The sequence below is a fragment of the Lepidothrix coronata genome, unplaced genomic scaffold, assembly GCF_001604755.1.
Source record: "Lepidothrix coronata isolate B3197 unplaced genomic scaffold, Lepidothrix_coronata-1.0 Scaffold241, whole genome shotgun sequence".
NCBI classification, from domain to species: domain Eukaryota; kingdom Metazoa; phylum Chordata; class Aves; order Passeriformes; family Pipridae; genus Lepidothrix; species Lepidothrix coronata.
Window position 1 is genome coordinate 61524 of NW_016690421.1, and position 27765 is coordinate 89288.

Genomic DNA, 27765 nt, shown 5'->3' on the forward strand with positions numbered 1-27765 from the left:
TTCCTTTTATGGAATTCCCTGCTCTGAGGGAAGGATTGACCATTCCTTTTATGGAATTCCCTGCTCTGAGGGAAGGATTGACCATTCCTGCCTGAACTGGAGAATATATAAACCTGGAGTTTCAGAACTTTTCTACCACTCGTGGGATCCAGAGGAAGACTGCAGCTCATCGCTCTCAACCAGACTTAGACCACCACCCTTAGCTGGACTGCAATCACCACTTTTGACCAGACTGCAACAGCTCTCCCACCAGCAGGTTTTTCCCTTCTCCCTTTACTTAGGACTCAAGGGGGGCCCAAGGAACACTACTTTGTTCATGCCCCAGGGTACTGGGTTATACATTTGGGTTTTGTGGGTTGAGACCGATTGTTTGTTTGTATGATTGTACTTACAGTATTATTTTAATAAATTGTTATTCTGACTTATAATCTCTCCTTTGAGTTGAGTTCATTTCCCCTGCTGGTTAACTCTTAAACCAGCACAGGTGTTAGAAAATTGTTTTCTGCCATTCACTGAATATAACTGACTGATGATATAAATGTTTAGAATACAAATCTTCCTTTACTGAGAGAAATACACACAATTCCTTGGTTTCCATACAGCTCATTAATTCAATTTTAGCCATTTTGATGAAGCACACATGATATAATCAATGGGAGGAGGTCTGTGTCCTTGCAGACTTTCCTTGGTTGATTTGTATGTAAAAATTCTTTGACATAATCTGCCTGCAGTCTGCTGTCAAAGATGTGACCTTCACTTTCTTCTGCTCTGATCATGTGTGCCTGCCCCTTTCGTTGTGCTAGATGATTTGGACAAGCCTGCCATTATGGTCAGAAAATTAATCTTTAATTTTGTGGTGTAGTTGCCCATCAGGTTAAGAGGCTGATCATGTGGCTTCAAGGTGACTGCATGATTTTGTGTGTCATGCATATGTATCGTGTTCTTTGTATTTCTCTAAGCACTATTTGTCTTGGGATGCAAATAGTAAGCTCCTTAGATCAAAATAAGACATCCTATGTTTTTTCTATTTCTATTTTCTGGAAGCGACATGAAGTAGAAGGTTGCAATTACACAAAATTTTGGGCAAGTCCTTCTGTGAAAGTCCTTTAAAAATATTTTAGGGAGGTAATTCCTATGTATTGCACAAATTATAGCTTGTTTGTAATGATGTTCATGTTATCAAATACATCTTCTTTTGTATCGGTCTCACAGAATTTTGAAATTATTTGAAAATTGTTATTCAAATATTCTGGCATTTTGTTTAGAATCATAAAATGGTTAGTTAGAAGGGGCCTTAAAGATCGTCTAGTTCCAAGCACCTTGGCACAAGCAGGGATGCCATTCACTATTCCAGGTTCCTCAGGGAACAAGCCCATCCAACCTGGGCTTGAGCACTTCCAGGGATGGGGCATCCACAACTTCTCTGAGCAACCTGTTTAAGTGTCTTGGCACCCTCACAGTAAAGAATTTCTTCCTAATATCTAATCTAAACCTACTCTTTTCACTTTAGAACCATTACCCCTTGTCCTGTCACTGTCTGCCCACATAAAAAGTCCCTCTCACTCCTCTTCATAAGCCCCCTTAAGATACTATAATGTCTCCCTGAAGCCTTCTCTTATCCAGGCTGAACAATTCAAACCTTCTCAGCCCATCTTCTTAGAAGAAGTGCTCCAGTCCTCTGGTCATCTTCATGGTCTCCTCTGGAACCGCTTTAACAAGTCCATGTCTTTCGTGTGTTGAGGACCCCAAAGCTGGACACAACACTCCAGGTGGGGTTTCACAAAGCAGAGCAGAGGAGGAGAATCAGCTGCCTCAACCTACTGGCCCCTCTTCTTTTGATGCATCCCAGGACCCTCTTGGCCTTCTGGGCTGCAAGTGCACACTGCAGCTTCTGTCCAGCTTTTCACCCACAAGAACATGTCTCCACCTACACATGGAGTCATTGACCGAAACTCCAGCCAATTCCTTATCCACTGAATGGTCCATACATCAAATCCATGTCTCTCCATGAGCAGATGTGGGAAGATCAGCTGAAAACCAAGACCCAAGCATATAGTTTAAGGCATTTCCTTTTGGACTGCTGCATAATCAATTTCCTTTTTGCAAACACTGAGCATAACTAGTATACTATTAGATGTTTCATCGCATGTTATGGTAAGGAGAATGTATGTACTGAGTTTTTGTTGGAAAAGTTGATGTTCGATTAAAAGTTAGGCTACTGAGTTGAAACATAAATACAAAATGAGACATGATCCCATATTTAATATTAAAGAATAGAAGAAACAGACCTGGAAACATTACCATGTGAGCAGAGCTTGCAGCTGTGCACAGTAGCCTGAAGGAGCAGGAGTTTGTAGTTAAAATTATTTTATGGTCAATCCTTAATTTTTCCTGACAAGTTCATCTAAGCATTAATACGCCATCATATCAATAACTGAATAATTTATATTTTTCAAATTTCACTGCAGTCTATAATCAGTAAAAAAATTAATGGGACTCAAAATCACAGTTGGTAGGAGGCTTGGGAATTTTGTTGTGTGTTTCTTTTCATTTAGATGCTTAGGAACAGAATTACATTTTAAAATATTGCAACAGTCTTTCAAGATTAAAAAAGAATATGCACAAAATCATCCTCAGAACAAAAAGAAATGGGAAAAGAGTGCCAAGTAATCTCATTACTATTTAGCATTTCAATATGGAAAAGATTTTTAATCTATTGTGCTGCTAAAATGAAATAGTAACTTATTTCTTCATGTATATAAATAGGCAAATATTCAACTACTATTTTCAGTGAATACAAAAATAATAGGATATGTTGCTTGAACTGCTTGTTATTTAAAATGCTGAATACTGCATGTATTATATAATAGAACATATATCATTTTAGAACATCTGATAACTTAAAAATGTATCTGAGAGGGCAAAAATTATGATACATTTTATAAAGTACCAAATAACAGAAAATATTAGCTATTAGTAAAACAGCATATTTTAGCAAAGTGGCTTTATTTATCCATTTAAATAAATTATCAGATGATAGTTAGACGGTGGGAAAAGTCAGAGGAAATAATTCTGAAAGTTACAACATTAGTATTTGACATTGACATTGAACTTTATTTCAAAAATCCGTTACATAATCATTGCTGACAGATGATTTTGAGAAGAATATAAAAAACAAGGCAAATCTTAAAAATTAATTTTGATTACTGGCTTAATGAAATTAATAAAAATTAAACCATGAAAAGATAGTTAAATCACACAAACTAGTAAGTTCACATCACCATGCTGGAGGTGCCAATAAGATAGTGATACTAATGGCAAATGCTAAACACTTGCTAAAGCAGTAGGATGAGACACTCAGATATAACTAAGCATTCATAAATTTTGATGGTGTCCTGAAACAGTATTATTACAATGAGTTTGTGTTCTTTGCTAGAAAATGCTGATGACCTTGAAATTTTCCACAAAAGAACAAGATAGTTAAACCATTTCTTTCTGTTCACACAGATACCCTTATGAAAGGTTAAAAAGAACAGGAATTGTGGGAGGAGAACAATGAAGCTGATTAGGAGGGCATCAATGTGTCCAATTCCATCATAGTTTTGAGATAGTAACCTAGATAGTAACCATAGATATTCCATCATAGTTTTGAGATAGTAACCTACAGGTCCCCTTAAAGAATATTTTTTGATAGAAACAAACCTTTTTCATTACAACTAAGCTATATAGTTGAACTCTATTTCAGAATCTGATTTCCTAAATGCCTTAGTAGCTGTTTTTAAATCTTGTTTTCTAACTTGGCAAAAAATGTTGGGAAGTTTTTTTAATAAAGATAGAGATGATCACACAGGAGTGAAGGGAGAGGACCATTGCTGTCAATACTTTTAATTATTTCTCAAAGTTTGAACACTGTGTCAGCACAGCAGTGTTTCTCTGCCCTCCCCAGATCCATTTCTAAGTAACCCAGTGAGTGAGCATTTGCATTAGGAAGGACAACTTCTTTTCAGCTCATGATAAAGTGCCCTTGTTTCAGAACTTGTGGCGTTATTCAGCAATTTCCATTGTACTATAAGTCTATGTGTTGCTTAGGTACATACTCATTTCAAATATAAGTGAACCCTAAGGCTTCAACATCTGGATGATTTTCTTCCACAGATTCACTTTTCTGTAGATTTCTCCGTGGGGCCAGGCACACCAGTCCTGATGCCTACAAGACTATGAGTCCATAAGCATTAGTATCAGACCTCTGCATTGCCAGATCTCAGCAGGACGTGTCTGATCCCCTTCATCATGTATCTGCTGAGTGAACTAGAACATGTGTCATGATGTTTTTTCCTGCTTTATACTTTTATACCTGCTGGGAGGATAAACAATATCTGGCATAAAGCAGCAATCCCTGGTCTGGCATGAGGTCTACTGGTATAAAATCATCCTTTATGAACAGCACAGAGTAAACAAAGATTATATCAGATTGGCACTTTAGATTGTGTCATTGCAGTGCTCTCAAACAAGAAGTAGGGGCCTTCAAAAGGACAGTCTGGGGGCTGACCTGCTGGAAAGCAGCTCTGCAGATAAGGACCTGGGGGTCCTGGTGGACAGCAAGCTGTCCGTGAGCCAGCAATGTGCCCTTGTGGCTAAGAAGGCCAATGGGGTGCATTAGGAAGAGCATTTCCAGCAGGTTGGGGTAAGTGATCCTGCCCTTCTACTCAGCTCTAATGAGGCTGCTGTGTCCAGTTCTGAGCTTCTCAGTGCAAGAGAGACATGGAGACACTGGAGCAGGTTCAGTGGATAACAACAAAGATGATTAAGGGGCTGGAGCATCTCTCTTATGAGGAAAGGCTGAGGGAGCTGGGACTGTTCAGCCTCAAGAAGAATTGACTGAGAAAGGCCTTCATCATCTGAATGGATCTGAATGGAGGGTGTCAACAGGTGGTGCCAAGCAATAGGATGAGGCAACAAGCAGAAACTGATGCACAGGAAGTTCCACCTGAATTTCTTTACTATGCGGGTGACCAAGCACTGGATTAGATTGACCTGAGATGTTACAGAGTTTCCTTCACTGGAGAATTCCAGAACCATCTGGATGCAATTCTGTGCAATGTGCTCCCTCCTTGAGCAGGGAGGTTGGACCAGATGACATGCTATGGTCTTTTCCAATCTTACCCATTCTGTGGTTCTGCGAAAAGGGATTTCCTGTGTTGCTGCAATGGTCTGATGTAGCTGCTGCTTTTCAAACTGGGTCTGCTGAAGCAAGCATATTAGAAGAGGTGAGGAAGTTATAGATGCATTTTCTCAACACTGCTACAATGGAAACTCTTTGTCTGGGAACTTCATTAACTTCTGTGACCTTCTGCTATTATTCCCATGGTCAGCTTTATACACAAGTAATCCCATAAAGGGACTCCCATTTGAAGGGAGGCACATGTATTACTAACACCCTCATTTTGTCCTTTACCTTTCTCCCTCTCCAGCACAGTTGCCATTTCTCTCTCATATGAATGTGACATCCTTTGTCAACACTCTCACTGTGAGAAAAGACACACTGACTTATGCTTGCACGTGAATAAATGCAAGTTGTTTTTTGACATGCTTTTACATTTTCAGAAAGAAACTCTCAAACTAAAATTCTGATTCTCTTCCAAAGACATTTCAGAAAATTTTATTGGTCAAGTCAAAATAATCTGAAACACGCTATTTAGTGCAGAAACATATACAAGTTTGCACCACACTAAGTAACTGTGCTTGAAGGATGCAATTTGTTGGCTCATGCAGATTTTGAAGTCTCAACTAGGAGCATTGGACAGGAAGATAGCAAAAAAAGCATTAACTGTTCCAAAGCGCATATTTTCTCAAAAGTCTGGCTTTTTTCTTATCGGTTGATATTCACACTGAAAGTTGTGCAATTACATTTTCAGTCCAAGACCACAGCAGCAGGCATAGCATACCACCTACTACAAGTTTAGAGCCTGCAACATCCAGTAATTCACCTCTTTAGTTCCAGGGGCTGGAAATGGGCAGCCCATGGACTGCAAATGGGCAGCCAGGAGAGCTGGCAGTTTGTCTGAATGGAGCAGGAGCTGTATCTGGTGAGCTAACCCAAAAATGGCTAACATGAAAGACTTCATAGACAGAATTGTGCTATTTATTCTCCAGGTGCCATCACAGAAAAGAGTGATCTAACTGTAAATAGGCAATTGATTTTAAGACTTGAGTCAGATAGGTACACATATTCTTGAGCCTGACATTTCCATTTAGGGAGTTCCAGGAAGCATTGCACATGTATAGAACTGCAAATATTGCCCTCTGAAGTTTCCTGCAGTCCTCATGCAGTCAATGAACAAGATAGTGCCTTACGTTGTCATTCTGCAATGGCTTCCCATTGACGTGTGCTCTCCATGGGCAGTAAAGGCTTCTATATTATTTGCTCTGAATCATCCTGCTGGTGAATCACCCAAATTTACTGCCTAAAGCAACGTGAATCTAGCTCATCATGTTTGAAATGCCCAAATTTTAACATCCAGCATGCAATATCCTGTAGATTAGGATCAGTATTTTCAATTCAGCGTATTAGTAATAGGAATCAAAGTGATATACTGCCATCAACTCTTGTCTAGTTGGAAGATTGCTGTTGAAAGAGTGGAAGTCCCTGCATATAGCATCCATATTTAAACATGGATCTGCAATAGTTTAACCTGACTTAATAGTATTAGAGAGTATTGAAATAAGCAGTGGTGCGGAAAGGAATCTACATAGTTCTTCAGTCATTTATTTGGATGACAGCATTACAATAAAGGCATTGCTTCTGCGATAATATACTTAGAAAGCAGGCCTATTTTTCCTCTTCAAATTATTATTATTCAAAATTGATTCCAAGCAAAACCAATTTTTAGAGACTGAACAGAGAAAGGAATTTTCATTCTTCATTTAGTGCAAAATTTTATGGCAACAGAAATTTTGATAAGGAAGAAATCTAATAAGGAAGGTAGTATTCACCATTGCCAACAGAGTCATTACTGCGTCATCATGCAGGTAATATCTGAAATGAAAGAGGAATCAACCTCTATTGTCATGTTTGATGAGACCTGCTTCCTTTGATGTCTGTCACAGCTTGATTTTTCAAAAGCTAGTTTTAACACAGTTTCTAAGAATCTTTGACAAACAAGCAGATGAACCAAGACAAACAAAGAGGTTTGGTTTTTAGGTTTCCAAAATTCAAAGATTTGACAGAAATTTTAAAATTATTAAACAGGAAAGAAATTGAAATCATGGGTAAGTACTACTACAAAGAAAATGTAAGAAAGAGACAAGCTCTAAAATGCTTCCAGTTAATTAAATACTCTAATTATTAAATAATCTGTATTTAAAGTGGTTTAATACTTTGATTATCATCATAAAATCTATTCTTGTTTTCATAATTATTTTTATACCAAAAAGAAATTTCTAATGATGACAGGAATTTGTAAGAAAAATTCACATACTTGGAACCTGCTTTCATTTTATCTTTTTCCAACTTTTCCCTCATACTTTTTTCTACTTTCTCAATGAGCAACCTGTAACAGAATGCAAATTGCAGAAATCAAAACTTAAATGCCCCCATTTCAGCAGCAGCAAACACCTGTTTTGAATAAGTTTGTTCCTGTACACTTCTTTTTGTTCAAATGTAATTTGCCCATAGTGAAATCCCATAAACATGAAGGAATTAAGGAGTGTTAGGATGTGGATTTGAATGCAGTCAGATCAGATCTCCAAGCAGAAGATCCCACTAGCACAGGAAGAAATAACCGGTAACACTGTAAAATAACATGGTTTTGATTTTGTTTTTTTTATTTAAAGGAAGAAAGAGACACATCCATGTGATCAAAGATGATTGAGAAAGAGGCATCTGCTACAGAAACTAGGAAGGAGGATTGTGCTAAGGAATGTAAAGTGGTCTAGTAGTCCCAAAATAGTAGGAGGACATTTGCTCAGTTTGACTCAAAACAGCCTAGGGTAATTCAAACATTTTAAATAGCAGGTCTTTCTCACACTGCCTGTTCTGACCAAAGTGACTGACAGCTTTGAGACAATTCTGACTAGAAAGCAGTGATGAATGGGTAGGGAAGAGACCCCCTCACTTGAGACAATTGGAGCCAGAATATGTATAATTTCTTCCTTATTTTAACTGATTTTTTTTAAATCAGAATGCATATGCTCTTCATTACAAGTTTCAAAAGGAAAGTTTATTGTTCCTTGTGAGTTCCCTCCTTCTTCTCAGTAAAGAAGATGTTAATGTGGAAAGGAGAAGGAGAAGCTTTCCCTTTCTTGACTGTTTCTAATGTTTTACTTTTTTCTTTTATATATTTTTCAGAAACACGTTCTTTTCAAACTTTTCAAATGTTGACCACTTTTTTTTCCCCACCTTTTCAAAAATCATGTTTCCCAATGCATAGCTATCCAGTACACTGCAATATGTGATCGTAGGCCCAGCAAGGATATCTTAGAATCATAGAATCAGAGAACATGCTGAGTTGGAAGGGACCCACAAGGCTTATCAAAGTCCAACTCCTGTCCCCACCCAGGACTACAGCAAGAATCTCACCATGTGCCTGAGACCACTGTCCTAACATTTCTTGAACTCTGGAAGGCTTGTTGCTGTGACCAATTCCATGGAAAGCCTGCTTTAGTGCCTGACTCCCCTCTGGGCAAAGAACCTTTTCCTAAGATCCACCCTAATGCCCCCCCTTATGCTGTTCTCTTGGATCCTCTCAGTGGTACCAGAGAAATCAGTGCCTATCCTTCCACTTCCCCTCATGAGGAAGCTGTAGAAGGAAGCTCTTGCATCTCTTTTAGTCTTTCCCATCCTTCTAGGATGTCTGCCCTCCTAGGACTCGTACCTTTGCAGCTGCAGCAGGAACAACATATGGCTCTGCCTAGGTCTGTCTTAAGACAAAGTAGGCAACTACCACACATCCCTACAACAGTCTCCATTCTGTGTATTAAACAGCTGCCTCCTCTGGCTAAATTTTGCTGCAGAGATGAAGTTATGTGTATGACCTCTTCAAAACTATCTATTGAGCTTTGAAGGAGCGCTGTATACATCTTCCATCCTCACATGCACTTGCCGCCTATAAGCTCAGGGCTGGAGCACACCTCTGTCAGAATCACAGCTTTCTGCTGCAGGTGGAAGTTCCCCATGTGCTCCCTGTCCGTGGTGACTGAGAAGACTCACTCACACCCATGCAGGTGTTAGAGTATGGGTGGAGGGTAGCTGCTGGAGTCCAGGCCTTCTGATCTTGTAGGAGACGTGTTGGAACAAGCAGTGCAGAGATTGGATACAGGTCACTCAGCACATTTCTAATGCACTGCTGTCCCTCTGCTTCCCATCTCAGTTCTCCAGCAGGACCATTCTCCAGAGGGCTCCTCAGAGTCTCCTGGGATCCTCAGACAAGTTGTCATGCAGGATCTGTAGCAAGATCATATGGACACTGTAGGAACACTGGCTATAACGTATTATTCTCTCTCTGGATCTTATTGTCCCAAAAGTAAAATGTATGTATTTTATCACAGTATCTTTCATATTCAACACTGCAGTACCTAGAATATACATTTTCAGCAAAATTTACTTCTTTTTCTTCATTCAGAGAACTGTAAGGACTGGGAGAAAGGCAAAGGATTTACATTTCTGTTACTATTGCTTCCCTCAGCTTGTGCCTATGTATGTAGGTTTATATAGAAATGTGCTTCCTAGTTATCACAGTTTTAGAGCAGTACAGGATCTTCACACAAATGCTAGAAAAAATCTCCATTAAATAGTACACAAGAATAACTTTTTCTTCCAAATGTTATTTAAGCCATATAGTTAATTATATGACTGTAGGATTCTTTTATAAGATCAAATACTGAGAGCATGACTAGTCATACAATTTTAAAAAAACATTATTTCAAACATGCATTTAAGCTTGACTGTGCTCTCTGTCTCTAATATCTACAGACATTAAAATCAGTGATGAATGCATATGAAAATAAAACTCTTACTGATTTTGTATACAGGGCAATGTATATAAACAAAAGCAACTAGGCTTACTTAGGAACACCATCATGGCTAGGCTTCGCGAACGAAGATTTGGGAAGGCTCTATCCACATTTGCTACAGGCACGCTGGTGACTTATGAGGCCAATACGTGACAGACATATCCGATTGCAAAAGGCACAATTAGGAACACCACACTGAATCAAAAATAGGCTAATGCAGTAAAGAGCACAAACAGCACTTCGGTCTCCCACAGACTGACATGCATAGCAGCATGTTGACAGTTCTCATTGTTGATGGCCATGAGCTACAGTCCACTATCCATAAACAAATGAGAAATGTATTAATTCTTCATGTTAGTTTGGCTCACTCCTAAATGCCAGTATTAAAGAGCACCAAGCCACATAGTTTTTTATGTTTTGCAAAGTTTTAAAATTTCTACTGGAATATAAAAAGGGAAATGTAAAGGAGCAAATGTGCTTGGCAGGCAGCATTCTGCAGTAGCCTCCTCAGACCAGCAATGCACACCTTTGCTTCCAGGCTGATGGAACAGATGTAGGGCAGAGGAGCAGCAGCAACAAGCCAGTTTAGAGTGTCCCAAGCATTTCCATCAAGTGAGAGCACAGCAGCCCTCCAAATCTATTTGACTGCAGCAGCACATGTGTGTTCATCCAAACATGGATGACAATTAATAATTAATCCTTTAGTTACTAGAGCTAAATCCTTTAGTTATTAGAGGTAAATCCTTTAGTTACTACTAGTTGTGTTACAGCACATCTTGCATCAGGAACCAGACAATTTTCTTTCCTGTCTTGTTGATGCTGCTTGCTCTCAAAATACCTAACAGGCAAGAAAAACTTACACTGTCATTAAGTTATTTTTTTGCCTTTGTCCATATAGCTCAGAAGGACAGTTCACTGAGGATTTAGTTTCAAAAGCACTTGGCAATAGTCAAACCTAAGAGAAATCAGACAGGTGTCTATGGTTCAAGCATAAAAGCCTTTCTCTCATTTATTGAACCCTACTGTATTCATACTTGGCAGAGTGATGGTTTCTTGTCAGAGAACTGGGATTTTATTTGTTAATGCCATGCAATTATTTCCCTTTTGTTTGTTTGTTGCTTTGTGTTTTTATCACATACTTATCTTCCTAGAGCAGTTGAAAAAGAAGGAATATGTGGTTACATTGTTTCTGTACCATGATTACCAGGATTCAGCATAAATGGGTAAAATGCATTCAGTTAGTACAACATTCTGCTATTCATAATTATTGCTGTAGTGATAGTGCCTGTCCTTAGAGAACATTGCACAGCAGAGCTTTTTATTAAGCCACCTCTCATTGTTTTCTGTGGGCAAATGCATCACTTCATAGCAGATTGCCAAATAGTTGCAATCTGCCCTGCACAGGTCAAAAAAATGAGAACTTTTAACCACACATGTTTAACATTAACATAGGGTGTTGTATTTGCGGCCACAAAACTGAGCAAGGAGAAAGTGCAGATGCCTATTTCTGAAATATATATATTAAAAGAAAACATTATGACATGCTACATGATTATATGCCTTCTTTATGCCCTCGCTGACAAACATAATTGATCCTTTTTTCTCACCCTTCACAATCTTGAGAATTTTGTAGGTTAAGAGGAAATTCTTAAAGTAAGACAAAAATATTGCCCAAAGTGTTTTTCCTGCTCATAAACATCACTGACAGCTGTCATCTTGTGTTAATAGGGGAACTAGTTTAGGCTCAGAGTTTCAGTTTGAATGTGAAAACATTTGTTTGTAAACAGAATAGGTTCATTCTTAACCCTAATTAAATCTGGAATAGATTTCAGCACGTGTTGATTTGTTTTCTCTGTATCAGAGCTACCTCAAAAAGGATAAAGATTTTTAAATATTTTAAATATTTTGTTTTATTCAGCTTCAATATACTTGTGCAATTTGGCAGTGTAATGGATATATCTAGCTGATCTCTACTAGGATGCAATTTTTAATCCACTAACCAAAGAGTAAGGACTTGCTCAAGTTAATGTTTTTGTAAAGAGCAGACCCTATGGAAAATAATCCTGTTCTGCACTAAGTCTGGGATGATGAACAAGGCCTCAGCTCACAGGCTCTGATCTCACAATGAACCTAACATACAGAGTGCAGGTGGCTGCAAAACCACAGGAAAAAAATTGAATCTTTTTCCTCTTTTTCAGTGATCATTTCTACCATTAGAAATAAATGCATAAAACATCATCTTACTTTCTTGTGTATGGAGTCATTTTGGACAGTCCCGTGCCTGTTTTAAAATTAAGTGTAATTGCACATGATGCAAATTTCCCCCAAATTTCATATGTGGGTAATCCATTGCAAAATGATAATTTTATCTTCAATGTTGCATGCTCAAGATTACAGGTAGAATCTTCACTTTTCCTTTTAAAATAGAGCCAGAGGAAAAGGAGGAGGAAGTTTCTATTTCTCCTTGTAAATTTAAACTTGCCTAGATTCAGAGTTCATGAGGAGCCCAATCTATGTGAATGAAGAAGCACAGGAAAATTCTGCACAGTTCATGCTTGTTGTTCATGATGTGCACATCTCTGAGGTTACAACATGATTGTAAAAGAATAATTACTATTAAATAAAAAAAAAAAAAGGAATTAAATGCCATTTTATTTTTGCCAGAACCAGATGCACAGGAAAATATAGCTCTTTTAAGTTTTGAGATTTCTTTTTATTTTCTTGCAGGTACTAATTTGTTTTTTCTCCCAGACTATCATTTATTCATCCTTAATCAGAGAAGACATATCTATAGAGAATAAAAGGTTTTTTTATTTTTTTCCATAGCCACATGGACAGCCTGTTTTTTTTTTGATTGTTACAAAGTATTCAGTCTTTCTAAATGTAAATTTTCATTTTGATGTATATTATGCATAAATTACCGGTAAGTTGACTTCAGGAAGAGCTATGTCCTAATCGATGGTTGTAAATCTATTGTTAAAATCTTTACAGCACTTTAAACTTATTCATGAAATTTCTTTTCTTTGAGTTATAGAATAGCCTCTGAGCACTTTCTAAGCACTGACAGTAAATTTTTTGTGCTTTGCAAGTCACCACCTTCCATGCAATCAACAGTGAGTCTGGCTCTATTGTCATTGATTCTTGCTACTCTGTTGATGCCATCAAGTTATACCAATGTTATATACCATTCTATTGTTAATACATTTTTTGTACATTCAGTCCCTGAAAACTTATTATGGTTTTGTCCAGAGTTACTGGAAGGCAGAAAATTGACTTGGGAGGAATCAAATTATTCTGAAGGCTCCATAGCTATGGTAGATGTTTCCCCGATCTGTCAAAAGAATGATAAAAAATAGGCTGTCAGACATTACTTGACTTCTCCCTAATCATGTACTACAGCAAAAAGATACTCCAAGGCTTGCATTACTGTTCCCTCTGCGCACCAGTAGGTAGACTGGGAGATCAGAGACTGAAGGCCAAGTGCTCTCATCCATGCAGGAAGTGCAAATTAGACAGCCATACTGTGCATACAATCTGGAATTCAACTTTTGTAGCACTAGTATATATAACTTGTCCTACAGCAACTAAATCACATGTTGGCAAAAGCTTTTAAAAATTCCAGTGTCAGTGTTCTCTCAGCAAGAGTTATGATGGGGTCAAAACTGTGGGAGACAGTACTGTAATTGTATGACTATAATTCATTAAAAGCTGAGCAAATTACAACATTGACTTCCTTGTTCCATTCACTAATGAACTGTAATGGCACAGTTTTCTATTGTGTGTTTTGGGTACACTGCAAACAATTCTGTGCATTGAAGAAAACAGGAGAGGTTTCACCTAAAATATGATGTTCTTGATCTCCTTTTCTTCCCATATTTTAGAGAATCTTTAACAAGAAGCTTTCTGTATAGTGATTTAGGACTGCGATGGTAGAGTTTTTTCACCCCTCAAATTCAATTAACAGTTCAATAGCATGCCAAGGATAGTCCTCATTTATTTTGAAAAATAAAACACTACCAAGGGAACTAGAAAACTGTAAAATGCTCCCTCCTTCTTTATTTTTTTGATAGCAACAGACAAAGGGGTCCATGGGGACATCTGCCAGCCATCAGTTCTACTTTTCTCAACTGAAGTCCCACAAGTTTCAGTGTGACATAAGAAAGGAAAAGTTTCTTATGGCCTGTTTGCACTGGTAGGTTCACAGAAAATCTAGCTCATGTTTCTCATAATCTGAGTTGGCTGGCTGGGAGCAAGCCCTGCTGCAGACACTGTTTGCATGCATTTATGGAGGAAGGTGATTCAGCTAAGGAAACCTGGTCCTCAGCAGTCATTTTCAGTTCAGCACAATGTCACACCAAGACAGAAAAATGGCTTTGGTTACAGAGCTGTTCTGCATCATACTGTGTTGGAGGACAAAATCACCCTTTTTAGCCTTTCAGTGAGCACCTACAAATATTCCTGGCTTTGGAAATCCTTTAAATGCTCTTTGAAATGTGCTCCCTGCCTCCAACATTTTACCTTTAAATACAGTCATACTTGTATGTGCACATCTTCACATAACGATTTCAAGAGAATTTTCATCCAACCAGTGTCAAACTGCATCAGCTGAACAATATGAATGATAAAAAAAAATTCTTTATGCATTCATGTGCTGGAATTCCTGTTCTGGAAGGTACTTAAAAACAGAGATAGTTTGCTGTAAATATTTAAATAATTTTAACTTTTTAAAGTCATCTGAATCTCTCAGAAATCATGGCTAGGAGACAAAAAAAACCCTTCTCACTTCAGTTATTTTCTCATACAGATCTTAATCATGATTAGTAAATCTTTTAAATGTTTGTCTTCCCCTCCAAAATGTGACTGGAAGATAAGAGATGCAAGGAGGTAAGCTGGAAGACAGTGAAAAAATAAACTCCTCTATTTAATATATTTGAAAGAGCTTGTTAACTTGTTTCTGTCTCAGTCTTGAAGACATTGTAGAATATATTTTCCTCATCTAGCGAATCAAGATAGACAGTGCTGTCAAAACATAATCTTAGAAGAGCTCATTTTCCTTCCTATTTTCTTGAGGTTTAATTAAGAAAATGCAAATATGGCTGATATTAGCTTGCTAATTGGCATGGTGTTTTCATTAAGGTGTGAAATGCTCTTGTGGGACAAAAAGTATGGAATATGTGAAAGATCTAGCTGTCATTCACAGACAGATTCACAGCTGTGAAAAGGGCTGGAGAATATAACATGGACTGATTCTTCAAGTGTGAGACACTTCAATTTCAGGAAATTTTTGTGCCTCTAGGCCTCACTGCCCACAAAGGTCAAAAAATATTTTCCACTTCTTAAACAAAAAGTGTAAGGAAAAATTTGGATTCCAGTACAGCAATTATTTTATTATTACTGTTATTTTTTAGTGAGGATTTAGCAACAAATAACCACTGGTAAATTCTTGGGTCAAAGTCCTTTATCCAGAACTCAGTAGAGAGGAGATAATGCTACAAATTTATACTAAACAATGCTTTACATGACAGTGGGTTGTGACCAAGTCCTGTGGGACATTGTGTTGAACTAAAAATGACTGCTGAGGACCAGGCTTCCTTAGCTGAATCACCTCCCTCCATAAATGCATGCAAACAGAATATTTCTTAAGCATACTTCAGATATGGTTACAGTTAAAGAAACATCTGTGAATTTGTGATTCCAACAGAGCTGAAGCACAAAATAGTACTGACACAACTGAACTGATTCTAGAACAAACTTGAAGGAGATGTGTGATAAGTGATGGCTAAATGGGACTTGGGTTTTTAAGTTTCAGACATAGAGACCTGTGTCCAGATCTCCTGAGTCATATAGAGGACAGGGGTTCTTCCAATGACACTTGAAAGGTGCTGAGTATCTTGACAAGGCATTAATCAAGGTCCTGTCCTGCTAAAGATACTCAAGCCTGTGTTGAAGATGCCATCTCTGATCTTTGTATAACAGCACAAAGCTCTGACATTCAATTATCATTTTTCAGTTTTCATCTGTGGTTATATATAGGCTTGTACTGTGATGAAGCAGACCAATATTTCACCATGGTTAGGCTTCATTTGCCTTGAGTTGTTTTGACAAGTTAAGAAGCAATCTATAACTACCTGTGTTTTTTCAAGATCATAACTTACTCTAAAGTCATGATTTTGTAAAGGACATAAAAGGGGCAAAATAAATCTCTTGCTACAAGGTGGTGAATGGGTGAGAGGACACAGGGCTCAATGCCCTGGCATGCTAATGTTCCAAACCACTGTTCTACTTGGTTCTGCATTTGTAATGGATCAGCATTATTGCAGTTACAGAGTAAATTAATTTAACTGTAATTAGCTTATTACAGCAGAAGGAAAAAAATCTAAAATAGTACTTCTGTCCTATGAAAATTTTGTGCTTCTAAATATTAGACATTTATGGACTGCCTAGGGATTTGTGGCAAATGCTGGAAGTATTTGACAGTTACCAATTGCATCCAACTTGTTGGGTTCTTTTTTTTTTTTTTACTAATAATTTCTGAAGACAAAATTCTTCATTGTTCTTATAAAATAAAGTTTTTTTCATTATTTTCTCTGTAAAAAACCCTGCTATTCTATTTTCCCTTTTCAAATCTACTCATATTCCAATTTCTACCCTATTTGTATTAGAGAAGTAACTTAAATGAGACAAGTCTAGCAAGGTCAGAAAAGAAGCAGTTCTACCAAGGTCAATAGAGTCGTTTCAGCAGAGTATGTTTCTGAAAGAAATAAAATAAAAGTGACTTGAAAAGGAATCTGAATACATAAGTGTAAATTTGGAAGAAATGAGAGGAGAAGCTTGCAATAGCATTACAAGTTAGTGAATAGTAACAGACTTTTTTCTTAGAACAAAGAAGTGACAAAAGTGACAATTTCAAGCTATAGATGCAAAGACAATGTGACTGCGTGCAAGAGAACAAAAAATTCTCAAAGCTTGTATTACAAAAAGGTATTAAGAAAGTTGCATTTTATGATTTAAAAGTGGGAGCATAGCAGTGTAATATAGCAAAAAAAACCAAAAAAACCAACAAAAAAACCAACAAAAAACCCAAACAAAAAACCACACCAACAAACAAAAAAACAAACAAACAAACAAACAAAAAACCCCACAAAAAACAAACAAACAAAAAAAAAACAAACAAAAGAAAAAACCAAGGAGGCCAGTGATATTTCAGCATATTTATTTCAAAACAAATAGTCAGTTCAAGGCTTTTTCAAAATCTGTAGTTACCTATCTCTAAATTTTTGCTAGGTAAATTTAAGCTGCCTGTCTGCATGGAGGTAAAACACCTTTTTATTCAGTTATGATGAAATCAAAGTTGGGCATCTTAATTCAAATGAAACATCAGCTTTGAAAGGTCATAATCTGAGAGAACTTTGGAAAAAAGTAATAAGAAAGGTCAAAGAATATGAACAATTAAAATCTTTATTGGTGTTCTACCTAAAAAAAATTCTGTAGCTTTATAAGAAATACCAAATCTTTAATTTATCAAATATTTCACCATACACTTGCATTATATACACTTGTATATATAGAAACTGCAGATGTTCCAGAACAGAGAGATTAAAACCACATGCAGGGCTTTGCTAGCTTAGGGCACAAAACCCCATTTGTTTAAAAGTATAATATTTGGCTGAAGGTAATGAAAGAATATGGGCCAATGCTACTTCGGTGGTATTGATAGATACAAGAGAAGAAATAACTTAGGGCTGTGTAAAGATCTGGGCAGTAGTATTGTAGAAGGAACTTCAGAATGAGACACATTAGGTCTTCTCTTGCATTATCAGCTATGCAAGTTTCCCAAACAAAACATAGAAACCCAACCATTTAGGAAAAAAATCTAGAATTAATGGATTCCTTTCTGTGGGGAAAAACAGTGACCTGGTATGGAAATATTCTTGTTGGCTCTGCGCTTCTCAACTGTTACTCTCAGTCACTATAGAGGTGCCTTAGTACTGGGAGTATTGTCAACAGCTTCTATTCTTAAGAGTACAAATCTACTATTTATTGCTGTTGTTAGTATTCTTGCCTAATTATTGATACTAAAAATTAGATCAATATGCAAATGTAGAAGTGTATACTATTAAATCATGCTTTTTTTTTTTTTTTGGCAGTAGTGATTGACTTTTCAGCTCCCTAGATGGAAAATTGCAAAGTAGTACCTAAGGATGCATTTCAGATAATTAACTAAATTTTATTAAATTGCCAAAATGCAGATTTATCCCCAAGCTAACTACCAAGATACTTTTCTGTAATGAACAAGTTTATCTGGTTGACGATATGCAGGGGTTCATTCCAGCATTCAGGGCATGTTGCATATTTCTTATTTTTTATTTTGATCACCACCATTCTGCAATATTTAAAAATTACTTGAAATGAGGTGGAAAGTATATCAGCTCACACAAAGAAACTAAGCTGTTTGTTTCCATTGATAGACAGCATTGTGTAGGATTGCTGAGAAAGCTCTTAGATCTCTTTAGCAAATATATATGGTTAATTGCACTAAATGAAAGGTGAAAACCTGAGAGAATTCAGGGTAGACTCAGTAGTCAAGCTACAAAAAGAATTTAAGACTCACTGTGGAATGATTTGCTCTCTTACAGATACAAAAGTTGTAACCTGGATCTTATGCATAGGCACAGCCATCATCTGGAATAGTCTCTTTAAGGCACATTTACACAGCTTAACTTGCCAACTGTAAGCATGACTGCATATGCTATTTCTTAAATACAGAATAACTTGAATAGTGTTTCCCAAAGAGAGAATTTTTACTGATTTAGAGGTTGTATTTCAACTGAACATAACTTTAACTTGTCAGCCTTGCCAGCTGAATACATAGAGGAAAAATGTTTTAAATCCTTCCTTTTCTTTTTCTAGGCTTTCAGAGCATTACAAAAGGCTCTGAGCAGGTAATTTTCTCCACCCAGGATTTAAAGGTCTTAATCCTCTCTTCAAGGCCTTTCTTTTAAAATGTGTGAGTGCCTGGTAGGCTAAAATAGTGCCTGTGTGACTTTTCATGGGTTTATATTTTTGCGCTTTGAACAAGTGTAGGATACAGGGTATGTGGTATTGGAACAGACCAAGGACTAAATCTTGTGATCAAGGATTAAAACTTGTGATCTTCTCTGAAGCCAGGTGACGATCTCCACTGCAAGGCTGTCATTTTTTCTCTTTAGTCTCTTACTCAAACTGTAGTTGGAGATGGAAGGAAACCCACAAAAATCTTGCAGCTGTAGAACTCTCTGGGAAGTCTGCTATACAGTTTATATCCCTTGATCACAGGAAGTCTCCACAACAGGGACTCCTTCTCCAGATCCTTTCTCTATACACGACCAAATAAAAGAGGTGCAGATCAGTACCATCTCATTCTCCAGGTATTTTAAAGTGAAGCAGCAGTCAATGTTTTGATGACTCTAAAGCTGCATTATTAATCCCTCATTCAGTATGCACTGAGAAACTTAAGTTTCATGGTCCTGACGGAGCTTAGGCTTGAGATAGGCCCTGAGCTACCCAATCTAGTCAAGCTGACACACACCCAACCCTTCAGCATACCACAAACAGGCAGTTCTAATTGGCTGGGAAATATTACTCTCTTGATGGCAAATTTATGGCAACATGATCCCTAATTATAAAGTTGCAAAGGCTACCCTTTTTGCAGGCTGGGTGAGGGGCTCAAGGAGGTGTGGTGTGTTATAGTTTTCCCGGGCTGTTTGTGACTGACAGCTACTCCCAGACTTCCCTATGTGGGCTCCAGGGGCCTGCCAAGAGGGACATGACACTACCCCACCTCCATGAGGTTTGACCTATTCCTTCCCCTTATGCACACACGCACACACACACACACACACACACACTCCCCCAAGGTGGTTCTGACCCAATAATAACTGATCTGGTGTCCAACACCCTTTTTTAAATGAATGCTGCCAACAGTGAAAATGGCCAGTCTTGCCTTCCTGTAAGAGGGAAATGAGAAGAGCTCAGGCAGAGGCTGTTGCATGACTGACAATGTATTACTTTGGTGAGAGAAAAGGATTTCAAAGACCTTGAGGCCTGGCATGAAGGTGAGAAAGAGAGAAAGCAGGGTAATTTGTCCCACTGACAAGACACTGAGAAATGACACAAGCAGAATCAAAGGAGGGGTTTTCTTTCTTTCTGAGCAGGACAGAAGAAAACCAATTTGTTCCTTGAGAGTGAAGAGCTGTAAAGAGGGTATACAAAAGAACATCTGCTCTTAAAAGGCACTTGACAAAATAACCTTGCACTTGTGTGAAGAGTACCTCTGTAGCCAGTAGACTGCACATATCTCATCATGGAAAAGATATTGGAATTTCACAGAATGATTGAGATTGTAAGGTGTCTCTGGAGATCACCTTGTCCAACCCCTTTGCACAAGCAGGGCTGTCTACAGCCTGTTACCCAGTTCCATTTTGGAACATTCAATTAACAAAAATAATAATACATGACATCCCATAATTGGGCCTCCTGATTTAATAACAGCAGTTTAGTGGCAGGCAGAAAAAATTCCTAAACAAGAATTATGATGTGTACTTGTGTGCAACCAGCCACTGAAAAAACATCCAAGAGAATTGCATTGAACCAGCAGAATTATTCCTGCATGTCTTGATCATCTATATTCTGAAGTTTCTTGGTTTAATTTATTTATTCATTTACAGCAGAGGACCTTTCTGACTGAAGGAAATGCAGTTTTCGTACCTGTGGCCACAGATGGTAAGAAGTGAGTTTAGAGATGCATTTTCCCATGTAAACAATGTAAACATGTAAACAAATACTGTATGAGTATTTTTGTTGATATCCCTTTGTCATGGTTTAACCCCAGCCAGCAACTCAGCATCACAAAATCGCTCACTCAGTCTTCCCTACATGGGCATGAGGAGAGAATTGGAAAGGTAAAAGGGACAAGGAATTCATTCACCACTTCCCATGGGCAGTCAGGTGCTCAGCCATCTTCAGGAAAGCAAGGTCCCATCATGTGTAATGATGGCTTGAGAACACAAACGTCATAACTCCGAATATTCTCTTCTCTCCCCGGCCCACTTTATATACTGAGTATGACACCATATGCTTTGGGATCAGCTGTCCCACCTGTGTCTCCTTAACTCCTTGTGCTCACTCAGCCTCCTCACTAGTGGGATGGGGGTGAGGAGTAGAAAGACTTGTGACTTTGTGAGTACTGCTCACTTATAGCTTAAACATCCCTGAATTATCAACACTGTTTCCAGCACAGATTCAAAACACAGCCTCATACAAACTACCATGAAGAAAATTAACTCAGTCCAGTGAAGAGCATCACACTATTTCAATGCAGTAAACTGCTTCTATGGGCCTTGAATTTTCTGGATCTCAGCCAAGATGTTTTGTGGAATTCTGATTCTCTACAACTTTCAAAATTCCATCACTCGTTTGCCTAATAAAAATATTTTCTCCAACAAAACCATTTTCTTCTGCTGTAAAATGACAAAACACCTACTCTTTGAGCAAATAAGTCTTACTATATTAAGTAACCTTTACTAGTTTGTAGGGGTGTATCTTAAGGTAATTAAGAGTTAGAAAGCGGAATTGATTGGGGAAAAAAGTCATTCCCATGGCTGGTAACATATTATTAAAAAGTCCTTCCCCTATTCTGATATTCTCATTGCCTGGCTGAAGCTAAGTGGAGCTGCAAAATAGTAGCTGTTTGTAACTCACTGAAGTAATACTCCTCAAGAACCACACATAGAGTATTTAAATTTTGTCCCTGTTGTTTCTTTCATCTGTTGATTGCTCATTTGTACTATGGCCAAGAAATATTCATGTGACTCTTATGAGACCTTTTGAAGAGTGTATGGAACATGACAACCCCAACCTTACGTTGTGCATCTCATTTTCTGGCTTTGTTGAGAGGTCAGTTCAGTAACTTAGGTACCTTGTCGGACCTAGATCATCGCAGGGACTTGTCAGATCTTAAAATAAAACATTTTCTGAGCTGTACTGCAAAGTGAGATGCTATGCTGGAGGGAAAACATAATGCTTGAAATAGCATTTTGATGTGACTTACAGTGATATTGTAGTGCACTTAGTTGTTGTATGTGATATATGTAAGTCAGTATCCATATGGATTACTCATCTTTTGCAGTTCTTTAAACTGTAGTAAGTTTATATCCGGTGTGTACTTTTACAAATACATATGGTAGTAGTCATGTGTTCATGAAAAGGATTTAATGTCTTTATTTGACTGAAGGGTTGTGTGTACTTTAAATCAGAGGTTAGATTATTACTTACCTCAACGTACAAGCAAATAACATGACAGGCACTTGCAGTGAATCATAGCCATCACTTATCTTTGTTTTTAAATGCTAGATTCAAAGTCGCTGAAGCCTGTGTTTAGAGAGTGGCCTGGTTCTTTCAGAAAATTTGATATTGGAGATTGTTTGCATGATGGATCATGACACTTCATCTACCAACTATTGCTACTGTTATTTATAGTTTCCCCAGCCTTGTTCACATTCTCATAAACAAGGAAAACAAAGTAGGTCTATTTTGGGACAAAGATCTATAAAAGACTGAAATGCAGAAAAATTAAAAAATAATGTTCTCTGCAGGTTATATTAGACTGAGCTTATCATTAAATTTGGTTTGAGTAATTAATCCACTGAAACGATGAGTCAGAGAAATTACAAACCAGTGAGGAAACCCAGATTAATTTCCTTTATGATAAGGACTCTCTCTTAATTCTTTTAAATTTTTTTTCTCCCACGCCCTCTTCTGTGGTGAGCGATACAAATGAATGTATAATATATGTTAAACGATAAAATAAAAATCTGGATTTCATCCTGAACATTCCCCAGCCATCTTAAATTTGACAGAACCAGGTGTTTGAAATGCAGGAGCTTTAAGTTAACTAACATCATGCAAAGAAGAATAAAGAATGTGTCTACAATTGTTTTCATTTGTGTATTGGGTTTTTGTGGCCAGGTTTTGGCTTCTGGAGGGGGGGCGGGGAGGGGTGGGCATCTGTGAGGGAACTCTCATGTTCTTATCATACAATCTTCTTAACTCCAGCAACCAGCCCACTATTTAGTGTCAAAAGTGTTGGCTAACAAGCCCTTAATTTTTACAACACACTTCAACAAGCCCCAGTTCTCACAACAAACTTCACTACAGAGTGTGGGGTAGAATTTGACAGCCACTCTTTGCCCAAACAAAGCAAAGTAGGAGAGACATAAAGGCAGAAAAGGGAGAAAGATAAGAAAGAAGATCACAAGTCCTTAGATCCCATGTTGATTCTGCGCATGGATGGTCCAGATCTGGAGAAGCAAGTCAAAGAGAAAGAGAGGTGGACCTCAATCTACTTCCTTTTATATTTAATCTGGCGTATGCCTCTTACGCAAACCAGATTTTTCATGCAATTTCTTTGCGCATTAAATTTCAGCGAGCCCTTTTGAGCCCTCCAGGACGTGAGTTGGTGGGGAGGGAACTGGATAGAAATCTCAAGGTGGAAAAGGACGTTGGCTCAGAGCGGTGCTGCCCCATCTCTGCAGGACCCTCTCCTCCCTTCACAACTTTCCTGTCACAACAGTCAGAATGTTAGAGACAAAACACATATATCTGGTCTACTACAGGCCAGGAAGAAAGGAGGGGGTAAAGGAAGGTATTTTAAGGTTTAGTTTTTATCCTTCATTATCCTGCTGTCATTTGAGTATTAATAAATTAAACTAATTTCCCCAAGTTGAGCCTGTTTTGCCCATGATATCAGTTGGTGAGTGGTGTTTCCTTACCCTTATCTAGATCCATTGTTATATTTTCTCCCCCCCATCCACTTACGGAGAGGAGTGATAGAGCAGCATTGGTGGGCACCTGGCATCCAGTCAGAACCAGCTCATCACAGTGCAGTTTGTTGAGAAGAAAATCTTGTTATTCCCTGTGTGACTTATTCGATAAATAGTATTAATCATCAGAAAGTATATTTGTAACTACTGCAAAAAGGGGTTGCATATAATTTTAATTCTAATCTATATTCTACTCAGAATTGTTTGAACTTCTATAGCTTTATTTTCTGTACCTGAAGAAGGTTTTTTATTAACACTTATATATATTACTAATTTTTCATCTAAGGATATTAGAAATGCTTTACCGTATTGTGTGGGACGACTGAGAAGAAACTATACTTATCTGAACCTTTCTAGCAGTGACATTTTGGGATAAAGAACTCTCAACAAATCATCAGAGGTGTCAGTTCTGTATGGTTTAGCCAACTTGACATATAACTTAATAAGAAATTATATTTTGTGTTTGGTGAATATATATTTTAATTCATGCAGGACCCTCTGTTTGAACATAAGAAAATACTTATTTGCTCTGAGGGTGATGGACTGGCACAGTTTGCCAAAAGTGCCTGTGGAATCTCCTTCCTTGGAGATATCAAAATCTGTCCGGACACAGTACTGGACAATCTGTTTAGAGTGAAACTGCTTGAGCAGGGAGTTTGGACCAGATGATCTCCAGGGATCCCTTCCAACCTCATAGATTCTGTTTTACATAAATCTACTGCTTTGTAGTGAATTCTGTATTCCCTACAAGGTAACATATTACACTCTGTAAACGGTTTATGGTAGGACATTGTCATAAACCTGTTCTTTATCCAGGGACTGGGGAACATGTGTGCACACACAGTCTTAGAGTCTAGAATGCTGGGCAGACACTTTCACCCTGAACACCTTTCTCGTCAGGCAGCAAGCGGCTCTTCCTGGTTTTTGTCCTTCGGCTCTAGTATTGACTAGATTAATAAGGATCCTTCCCTTTTTCCTTGTACTCAACCAAAAGAGCCAAAGTTTAAAGCACCGTCACAGTATGTGATTTCTGAGCAGACTATGACAGGGATTTAATCCAAGTCATCCATTTTGGAATAATTCTCTAGGCAAAATGGATACTTGATGTGACAAGCAAGTCCTCAAAGCCAGTGAAGGTCTAAGCCATTTTCAACATACTTGTGTCAAGAACTCTAAGCCTATGCTTCACAGATCTAGAAATGGATTATATTGATATTAACACTTTGTCTATCATTTGATGTTTCTTGTACTTCCTGTGGATTGGTGTTCTATGTTGAATTAATGCCTAATCCCTCTGAAAATAATGTGTTCACCTCCAGTTTGCTCTCTGGAATAGTGTATGCATAAAAACTATTTTTTTTTTAAATGAACATACCTTTAGTTGAAAGAGCAGTCTATTATGCTGAAATAAAACAAACAAAATCCTTTTTACATAGAGAACATTCTTATGAAGAAATTTCAAAAGATAAAACAGTGTAGAAACAAACTAATAAAACACTACTGTAAGTTTATACAGTCATACTTCATGGGAGATTTATTTATCAGTTTGCTAATCCTATCGTGGAAGCAGCAGAGCCCATAAGAAACAAACTATTGGCTTTAGAATATGATTTGTTCAACCAATACCAATGAGGACTCTTGCTATAAAATTTTGCAGTCCATGCACACTTACTTTTAAAGATAAACTTTGACTATAATCTTGTGACATATAATTTGGGAATAATGGAACATGAATTATAGTAACTTAGAAAAATATGTGCCAGCAGGATTCTAAGTTAGGCCAGAAAAAGTATTTATATGCGTGAAACAGCATAAAAGAGTTTATATAATCCTATAGTAAATATCTAAAGTGGAATAAAGGAAAAAAGAAATCCTAAGTTACTTGTCAACTCTCACAGTGCATGGTTGCGCAAATGTACTTCTAAGGCTGTAAATCTCCTTGCCTAGTATTTGGCAGGTTTGTGAAGGTTAGTTAAAGACTAAGTCCATTGGAAAGCAAGGAGTTAAGTCAAAAGCATTGGCTTTTTTGCAATTCAGTCTTCTTTCAGCTAATGCAGATCAAACAACCAGGTCAGGCAGTAAACAGAAATTCTCAGGCATGCAGTTACTGATTTAATCATAATCCAGGAGAAATAACAAATCAATCTTAAATTGTACCTACAGTTATTTAGAAGATCTAACAAATGTTTCATAAACCATATAGTTTTGAAAACCAATTCTAACCATATTCTTGACATCAAAAAATGTTTCTGTGTAAAATAGTATTCTGAGGTAGAACCTATTAAAATGTATAACTGAGAAAAGCTCTTACAATAGGTATGTACAGGCACTTCAGTGTTATTAGAGTGAGGAAGAAGAATGTGGGTCTTGCAAAATTTTTTTTTTACAGATCCATATCTCAACCTGCTGCTCTTTAAGGACAGGGATGTTAGAGTTTAAGATCAGCTGCTTTTGCATGCCTTGTATTATCTGTTATAAGTGAAGCTTGCAAATGTGGTCTCTGACTTGTATTGAAATGACCTTAAGAGAACGGGACAAGTAGTTGCACACTTGCAATTGATTAAATGTTAAACACCAATTTCTGCTGCTGTTTCTTTCTCTGAAGGACAATATTTGTCCCTCATTGATCTTTCATTAAAATAATAATCCTTCATTCAGTTGAAGAACAATAGCTTTTGACAAAAAAATTATTCTTACCTGATTAATCAGAATGCTCTAAGTAGAAAGGAAGAGCGCGAGGTCCCTCCTGCTGGCTTTATTTATACCTCAAGTTACGTAAAGGAATAGCATGGAATACTTCCGTGATCACCTTCCTAGTTCCTTCCTGGTTACAAGCTGGTCTCCAGGAAGGCCTAGAGTGAAACCATCACAGGTTCATGAACGGTTTATTCTCTGTGCATACCTCTCATAACAGCACTTTTATTTCTTAATATCTTTCATGGAGCCCTAAGAAACAGCCCAAGAAACTTCAATCACACATTGAATAAACACAGTGGTAGATGTTCTTTGCAAAAAAAAAAAAAAAGAGCAAGTTGGTTTTGATTCTATTTTTTTTTCTCTTTTCACTTCAAGTATACACCCAGAAAGTATTTTGGTGGCTGGTTTCTGTGAGACTAAAGATGCAGTAGCTGCTGAAAAGACTAGTTGTGAATTTCACAGGTGGCAGTTCACCCTTAACACATTAAAATGGAACAAAATAAACACCTGGAGAACTTTGTTCTCTCCATCACTTATTTATAAAAGCAATAAGCAATAGGATGTTTATATAAACATCATATTGATGTTTTGTTTTCGTCTGTATCCTATAACTGTGTGTATATGATGAATACTTGATAAATTAGTACATTTTCTTCTTTAAACCACAAAGTTCCATAGCATTTAAAGGCAATCACAAACAAGAGTTTTCTGAAAGCCAGCTCACTATTGCTGTGTTAAATATTCACTATTTCTTCTAAATGCTCTTTTTGGTGTAGGTAACCAGACACTGGTGGACAAGCTGAAAATGATGTTGAATTGAACATGATTAGTACAGCTTCCTGAAATTGCCTTCTCTTTGGTTTATATTATTCAATAGTCCCATCTAACTCATTACTGAGTGGTGGCTTATATAAAATCTTTCACAGTTGACAAATCAAGAAATTCTCATTTATATCAACTTCCTTTTGATTTCAGTAAAAGTGTACCTGAGCAGAGCTTTGAGGATGCAATTCTGTTAATTACAAAAATACTTGTGTAAATCAGATCCTTTTCTCTTGAGTTGCTACTGCAAATTTTTGCTTTAAAATAAAACAGAGTCCACCAAATGCTTAGCAACTTACTAGTAACTCCCATGTAATATGGGAAACGTAAAAAAGAAAAAAAACCCACCATATGATCAACGTAAAAATTGAACAGT